This window comes from Cryptomeria japonica, chromosome 11, assembly GCF_030272615.1.
Source record: "Cryptomeria japonica chromosome 11, Sugi_1.0, whole genome shotgun sequence".
Classification (NCBI taxonomy): domain Eukaryota; kingdom Viridiplantae; phylum Streptophyta; class Pinopsida; order Cupressales; family Cupressaceae; genus Cryptomeria; species Cryptomeria japonica.
Window position 1 is genome coordinate 456,143,925 of NC_081415.1, and position 8,820 is coordinate 456,152,744.

The window sequence follows — 8,820 nt, forward strand, 5'->3', positions numbered from 1 at the left end:
AGGTCAACATTTTGATAGACAAAGATACAACGAGAAAGATAGATATGGCTAGTGAGCCATTGGCAACTGACAACATTGACAATACTGAAAGAAAAGTTGAAGTTGATAACATAGAGCAATAGGTAGAGACTCAGACTAAGACTAAAATAGAGCAACAAATAGAGAGACAAGCAGAGCAACTGGCTCTGAAACAGGAACAGGTTCACATGGAAACAGTGCCATCGGCAATAGGAGAAGATAAAAAACCATTGCTTAAGGAAATGGAAACATAGACTGACCTACCAGATGTCACCACAAGCTTGGTTACTTCCTCCACTGGAAAAATTCAGAATGTTGGTTCCTCCTCAATAGGTTACAAATCAACAAATGTAACTAAAGTACTTTTGGACTCCATCAAAAAGATAACAGATTGTAGTTCACAAGCTTATAAAGATATAGATGACACCATCCCAATTTTGAAGATGATAGCTCCTAACTGTAACATAGACAATAAGGATTCTTTAAGCCAACTTGACACTTTGTGTAAATACATCACTGAGAACACAGTGACTATTGAGAAAATAAAGGAAGAGGCATTGAAGGATAAGTTAGAAATTGAAAAGAAAAAATTCTTTGAAGATCAGATAAAGAAGTGTACTAGGGAATTTGACACACTTCTACCAGAACTATGTAACTTATTGAAGGAAATTAAAACTCTGTACAAAGATACTTACAAGAAAAACTTTTTGACAGTAGATATAGATAAGAAAATGAGCAAGGTACATGATCAAATCAATAAACTTGCAACCAATTTTGTTAACTCACTTGATACATTATCAGTTTTTGAGCAAAGGATAACACATTTTGAGGAAGAATTACTTAAGTTAGAAAGAGAAAAGATGTGAATAGTAAATAAGGCAAAGAATTTGAGACTAAGACTGAGTTGAAGATTGGACTATCTAGCATCATTACGGAAGGAAATATCTGAGGCACTAGTACAGGGACAGAGAACACCAACAGAGCATATGCAGCACCTTACCGGTACAGTTCAAAGAATAGAGACAACAATAAAGGACAACAAGAAGTTTATGGAAAGTATAAACTTGATTTTGGGAGATCTTTTTCAAATTGTAACCACCCAGTTACAAAATTGAGACTACAACACTACTAACATCTTGACAACCTTTGTCATTGATGCCAAAGGGGAAGTAGTAGTATGAGAAAATAACCGGCAAAAGACTTATCTGCTCAGGGGGAGTTCTTATATTTTTTTGGTAACATATTTTTGGAAACATTTTTGGATTATAAGTTTTGGATACACTTTCGAATTTTCTCATGAGTGTTGCCATCAATGCCAAAGGGGGAGATTGTTGGCATATGCACACTCCAATGAGACATTGTAGGTGATTGAAGGTTTTGTCATTGATGGCAACCTTACAATCCTATGGCATCGGCAAGGCATTACACTGGCACTCGCAAGATCAGACTCTACACCGACACTCAGGCCACTAGCACTCAGGCCACCAACACCGACAGAGAAAGGAAGCATACCGACATAGAGGCTGACAAAATTTTTGTTATATTATATTTTGTTTATTATTGTAAAATCTTTGTAAGCCGATTTGGCATCATTGTAAAATGACTCTTATATAAGAGAGATCATTATAGAACATTTTTAAGTAAGGAAGAAGATTGTATTTAGGTGAAATAAGGCAAATCTATTATGTGAATTATAGGTTAAGGGTTTATGTAAGAAGTAGAGCAGAAATCGGTATTGGATCTGGCATTATAGATGTTATACTGAATCAGATAATCAATTTCTTGACATCAATGACAAAATAATGTTATAAAGATAGTTATCATCCTTCTTCAGTTATATCAATAATCTTCAACAACCCTCTCAATAGTCTTATTGAATATCAACAATCTCTTGATATATGAAATGCCAACAATCTCTCTTATTGTAATGCCAACAATCTCCCCCTTTGGCATTAATGGCAAAACCTTTTAAATGGTAATACCAACAAGATATTCAAATTGATTCAGATTCAGATTGTTGTTAGACTTCTCCTATTATCCTTGAGCTGTTAAAATCTTCTGAAGTCTTGTCCCTTCTTCATTAGTCTACGGAGCTGTTGACTTCCATTTAGTCTTCTCCATTTTTACAATCTTCTGCCCTTGTCATTAGTCTTCTGTTATTTCATAATTCAGGGCTTTACCATTCAGTCAACCATTTAGTCTTCTCCCCCTTTGACAACAATGCAAAAAAGAAAAAGAACTAAATCATGATTGCTTCCTCTGTGAAGTGATTTGCCTTGCTGTGTATCATCTTAGTCTCAGTCAGAGTAACTTGTCTCTATTCACTTTTTTTGTACACCTTTATAAAAACCTTCTAAAGTGCATAAATCAACATCAATCCACACATAATATTCTGTAGATTCATCAAATTGATGCTTTCATCAAACTCGGTTAGTGAGTAGAAGATAGGGGTAGGACCCCTAACTTGCTTCTGAGATACTCAAAATTGTCCCTTGGCAATGGCTTTGTGAAGATATCTGCTAATTGCTCCTTTGAACTGATATATTCCAGCACAAATTTCTTCTCTTGAACTTCTTCCCTGAGATAATGATACTTTATAGATATATGCTTTGTTTTAGAGTGCATTATTGGATTCTTTGAAATGTTAATGGCACTAGTATTATCATAGAATATAGCTACTGGCTCCGTAACTTTCTCATTTATACCTTCCAACAGTTGTTTGATCCATGCTATATTGGTGCAATTCAATGCTGCAACAACATATTCAGCTTCTGTTGTTGATTGTGAAATACATCCTTGTTTCTTGCTAAGCTAACTCACTAGTCTTTCTCCAACAAAGAAATCTCCACCACTTGTACTTTTCCTGTCATCTATGTTTCCTGCCCAATCAACATCAGTATAAACTTTTAAATCAAAATCATTCTTCTTTTCATATACTAAGCCATAATCTTTAGTGCCTCTCAGGTAACTAAAAATTCTCTAGATTGTTGTCATATGTGGCTCCTTGGGATCTGCAGAGAATCTTGCTACAATACCTACTGCATGTGCTATATCCGGTCTACTATGCACAACATATTGCAATTTTTCAATCATAGATCAGTAAAGTGTCTCATCAATAGATGCAGATTCATCATTCTTTGATAATTTACAGTTAGTAGTCATAGGAGTACTTACTGGTTTAGAATCCTCCATTCCAAATTTCTTCAAGATTTCCTTTATGTACTTGGATTGAGTAATGAAAATCTCATCTTTCATGTGTAATATCTGTAAACCTATTAAATACTTTATCTCACTGATTAGTGACATCTCAAATTCTTTGCACATTTCATTTCCAAAGTTCTTGCATAAGGATTCATTACCACAAAATAAAATATCATCAACAAATATGGCTGAGATTAGTATTCCATTGTCCTCATCTTTCTTCATGTTCACTTGTCCTTATAAAACCAATCTTGATTAAATAAGAGTGCAATCTTTCATACCATGCTCTAGGTGCTTGTTTCAAACCATATAAAGCTTTGTTCAATTTGCATACCTGATCTTTACTCTTGTCTTCAACAAATCCTTCAGGTTGTTCAATGTAAACTTCTTCTTCTAGTATACCATTCAAAAATGCAGATTTGACATCTTTGAAAGCAGCATATGCCAACAATGTTCTTACTCCCTCAAGTCTAGCCACAGGTGCAAAAGTCTCACCATAATCTATTCCTTCTTCTTGAACATAACCTTTGCAAACTTATCTTGCTTTGTTGTGAATGACCTCACCTTTTTCATTTAGCTTGTTTCTGAAAATCCACTTTGTACCGATTACATTTTTGTCCTTTGGTCTTGGGATTAGTGTCCATATGTCATTCTTCTTGATTTGATCAATCTCTTCTATCATAGCATTTACCCAATCTTCACTATTAAATGCCTCTTTCACTATTCTCGGTTCAAATTCAGATATCAAACATGTGTTCTTTCTCAGTTTTTTCCTTGTCATCACTGGATCATCCTTATCTCCTATAATCTGACTTGATGAATGATGTCTTCTAACATATTTGGCTAATATAGGCTCGGTAGGTTCTGTATGATCTTCCTCATCACTCGATAACTGGACATTATCTTCATTTTCTTCAGATGCTTTCTTGGTAGGACTTCTCGGTTGAACATAAATGAATTCTTCATAATCTTCTGGTTCTTTGGAATTTCCTTCATCATTTCTTTTTGCAAATTCATCAATTTTCACATTTGCACTTTCTACTATTTTGTTACATGATTTGATCAGACATTTAAATGCTTTACTTCTAGAAGAATAACCAAGAAATGTTCCTTCTTCACTTTTCTGATCAAACTTTCCATTTCTGTCATCTTTGTGAACATAACATCTACTTCCAAAGATTTTAAAATAACTTACATTAGGTTTCTTGTCATACCAGATCTCATATGGTGTCTTCATAGTTCCTTTCTTCAGTTGAACTCGGTTCAGGGTGTAAAATGCAGTGTTGATTGCTTCTCTCCAAAATGTTTGAGGTACCCTCTTTTCTATCATCAGGGTTCTGGTACAATCCACAATTGATCTATTTCTTCTCTCGGCTATCCCATTTTGTTGAGGTGTTCACGGTGGAGATACTTGCCTCTTTATACCATGATCATTGCAGAATAAGTTGAATTCATCAGAAGTGAATTCTCCTCCTCTATCAAATCTAAGACATTTTAGTTGTCTTCCTTTTTCATTTTCAACTCTTTCCTTATACCATTTAAACATTTGAAAAGCTTCTGATTTTTCTTTTAAAAAGATGACTGACATCATCCTTGAGTAATCATCCACAAATAATATGAAATATTTATCACCATAATAACTTTGAACTTTCATAGGACCACAAAGATCAGTATGTACTAGATCTAAAATTCCTTTAGAAGTGTAGGACTTAATTGTAAAGCTTGATCTTGTCATCTTACCCATCTGGCATCCTTGGTACATAGCATTCTTAGGTTTTTCAAGACTTGGTAGACCTCTTTTTCGGTGCTTCTTACTTATTTTGATCAGATTATCAAAATTCACATGACAAAACCTTTTATGCCATAACCAGGTATCATCTATCTTTGCATAAAGACACTTGTTCCGAGTTGAGTCAAGATGAATGTATTACCTTTTGTTTGTGTCCCAGTAGTAGCTAACTTTCCATGCTTGTCATGAACTTTGACAATTCCTTTTTGAAATTCTATTCGGTATCCTATATTGTTTAGCTATGCTACACTCAACAAATTGTATTTCAATCCTTCAACCTAGTATACATCATCACATTTAGCATTGTCAAGAAGTGTTATAGATCCGTTACCTTTCACCGGACATGGTGTATCATTACCAAATCTTACATAGCCTCCATCATAGTCTTCTAATTTAAAAAACTTTTGTTTATCACCTGTCATATGATGTGAGCATCAGATTTGTCATCGTTGGATTCCTCATCAGCTACTAGACATATCTTTCTATCTCTCCTTCTGAAGTCTCGGTGTCCTCTGTATTGGTAGTCTTTCTGCCTATTATCTCGGTATTCTCTCTTTGCACTAGATTCTTTGTTAGGGTAGTTAGAAGCCAAATGTCCTATTTTATCACAATTGAAACATTTTAAAGGTAGCTTCCCTTTATACTTACCTTTTCCTCTCGGTAACCTTCTGGCTAATAATGCTTCAAACTCTTCTTGCTTCTTGATTTCCTCATACAGTTTGTGCACTTCTTTCATGTTCTTACAAAATCTTTCCCTTGCTCCATTGTGATTCCCTTCAGAGTACTTACTCGTTCTATCATTGTAATCATTAGATTCACTAATATGAAGAGAACTGAATGCAGATTAAACTTTTTTTATCGAAGACCCACTGTTATGAAAATTACTTAACTCAAATGTATGTAGCTTACCAATAGTAGCATCTAAAGAAACTGTCATGTTAGGTATAGACCTCAATTCATTGATTGCAGAGACTCGAATAACATAAGTTGGTAGAAGGGTTCTCAACAACTTACTTGTTATATCCTTTTCTTCAATAGTTCCACTTGCTCCTTTAATTTGATTGACAATCTCCTTTAGTCTTGTATTGTATTGGGTTATGTTCTCACCTTCATTCATTCTCATGGATTCAAGTTGTCCTCTTAGACTATCTACTTTTTCTCTTTGAACATGTTCATCACCTCCATACATAGATATGAGCTTAGTCCACATTGCTTTTGTATCATTAGAGCCTTCTAGATCATTAAATTCTAAGTTGGTCAATGCTGATGTAATTTCAATCATAGCTTGAATATGTTCTTGCTTTGCCTTTATTTCTTCCAAGGTCATAGGGTTGGTGCTCGGTGCAATATAATCATTCTCCAGATAATATGTTTCATATTCTCCAATTCCTAATAAATGCAGCTTCATCCTTTTCTGTCATGTGGAGAAACTTGACTTGTTCAGCTTTGGTGCATCCCTTTTATACATCTTTGGATCTTTGCCTCAAGTCCCTTTAAACTTTTCTTCTAGAGTCCAAAGCTCTGATACCAATTGATAGTTCTGATACTTAATGTAAAGTATAGATGCCAATAGCTAACAAGATGAGAGGGGGAGGGTGAATCATACAAACTTAATCTTCTATAAAATCAACAGATTCAACCTTGGTAACTTATTCTTCAGTAATATAACCAAAAATAGCTAAACATGCAAACTCATTAACACATAATCATCATCACACTCATAACACTAGATTTAATGTGGAAACCCAAATAGGGAAAAACCACTATGGGATTTCAAACACACTAAGAAATATACTCTTCTAGAGTATGCTCGGTTAAAAGCAAATCATGTTAAAGATTACAAACACATTGCTAGATGTGACCCGGTTAAGGGATTTCCCTTAGATCTGTTAGGATCTTCACTTTGTTAGAAGTGACCTTGTTAAAGGATTTCAAACACTCATTTAGAATGTTACCTTGCTAGAGGGTTTACAAATAATACTGTTAAGTACACTCAGTTAAGAGATTTTTTGTCACTTACAAAATAATAGTAATACAAATCTTTCTGCAACTTCACATCTAAAATGCTAAAGAAGATTCTTATTTGCTCAAAACAATCTAGTCATAGGACTTATCTTGTCCCTCTACTAGTCTCCTTACTCTATTATTCAAACAGGTCTTTAAGCTTTTATGCTCGGTAATCACTATGTAGCATCCCCTGTGCATACACTTGCCCGCATACATTGTTTATCAACAATTCCTTATTTATAAACAATTGTTAATCGCTTAATCCCCTTGATCACATTTCGCATGATCAATCTTAGCCATCAAATCTTCAAACTTGGCTAGGTTCAATGTGTCCTTTCGATCTGAAAATGTTTTACCTTGCCTCGGGACTTGTAGTCCTTTCTTGGAACTTGCACAAGGTTATTGCGGTTCAATCTACGTTGTAGATCTTCTTGCCTATTTTCCTTTGCCATAGATCCTTAACAAAATTCATGCATAGCATACCAATCATTTATACATCTCCAGCTAATCATTGTCATTCATTAAATAATGCTTTTATCCATCCAATGCGCACTTGTCATAACTCAGTTGCAACTTGGTAAATACTAAACTTTTCTCGGTAGAAATTCCACCTTCATTAACCGATATCGATAACCTTAGGGTTTACCGACTAGATTCTTTGCTGAGTTGCATAGTATAGTATTAACCTTACAATCAACAACATATGTAGGATATCAAAACAATCTAAACATCATGATCTCATCATTGTCTAACTCGGTAATAGTTGCCCATTGAATAACTTAATTCCTCCTCTTATTCATCACATTCTTTCTGTGTCTTTTACCGACATCTTAATTCTCTTCTAATCAATCTTCTCAAGATATGGCAATGTCATATTGAATTAGATAATCAATTTCTTAACATCAATGACAAAATAATGTTATAAAGATAGTTATCATCCTTCTTCAGTTATATCAATAATCTTCAACAACCTTCTCAATATTCTTACTGAATATCAACAATCTCTCTTACTGTAATGCCAACAATTTTAATATGAAGATGGACTTGTAGGAGAGGTTCTCATTTACAATTTGATGTATGACTCTGTTCCCCTTGGATAAGGCACTGGTCTTGCAAATTCAGGGGATTCTTAGAGATTTTTAAAATCAAATATCCATTTATGTTTATGTTTGTAGTTTTAGTTTGTTCCACCTATCTCATGCTTCAAACTAGTTGAGATGTCAATGTAGATATAGCCCATCTTTAGTAACCTCCTAGTTGTTTAAGCCTTATGAGATCTATCTGCTTTTATTGATGCTATCATATATGTGTAATGGGTCTGATTCAATGCATCAAAGGTACACCCACCTAGGTTTTGTAGAGATTGAAGAGTAGAAGGATTCATATCCTTGATATGTTGCCCAAGTCCTGAAGTTCTTCATTGTATGAAGTTGGCTATTTCATAGATAGATTGTAGGTGAACTTGGGTTTCTCTTTTTTGAGAAGAACACATAGCATACATCAAACTTCCAATTGCACTTTGGTAAGGCACTTTTCTTATATCTTCTATCTCCGATGGGGATGTAGGACAATCTACAATAGATACTTTTTTTCTAACTGTAAAAGGAACACACAATGGTCTACAATCCTGCATGTTGAACCTTTATAACATTGAATTCACATACTTACTCTAGCCTAGACATAGCTTTCTGTCCACTCTATCTCTTTTAATTTTCATCCCAATAATGTGCTTTTCTGCACCAAGATCTTTCATTTCAAATTTAGCAGAGAGCTAAGACTTCATTTCTAAAACCATACCTTTCCCT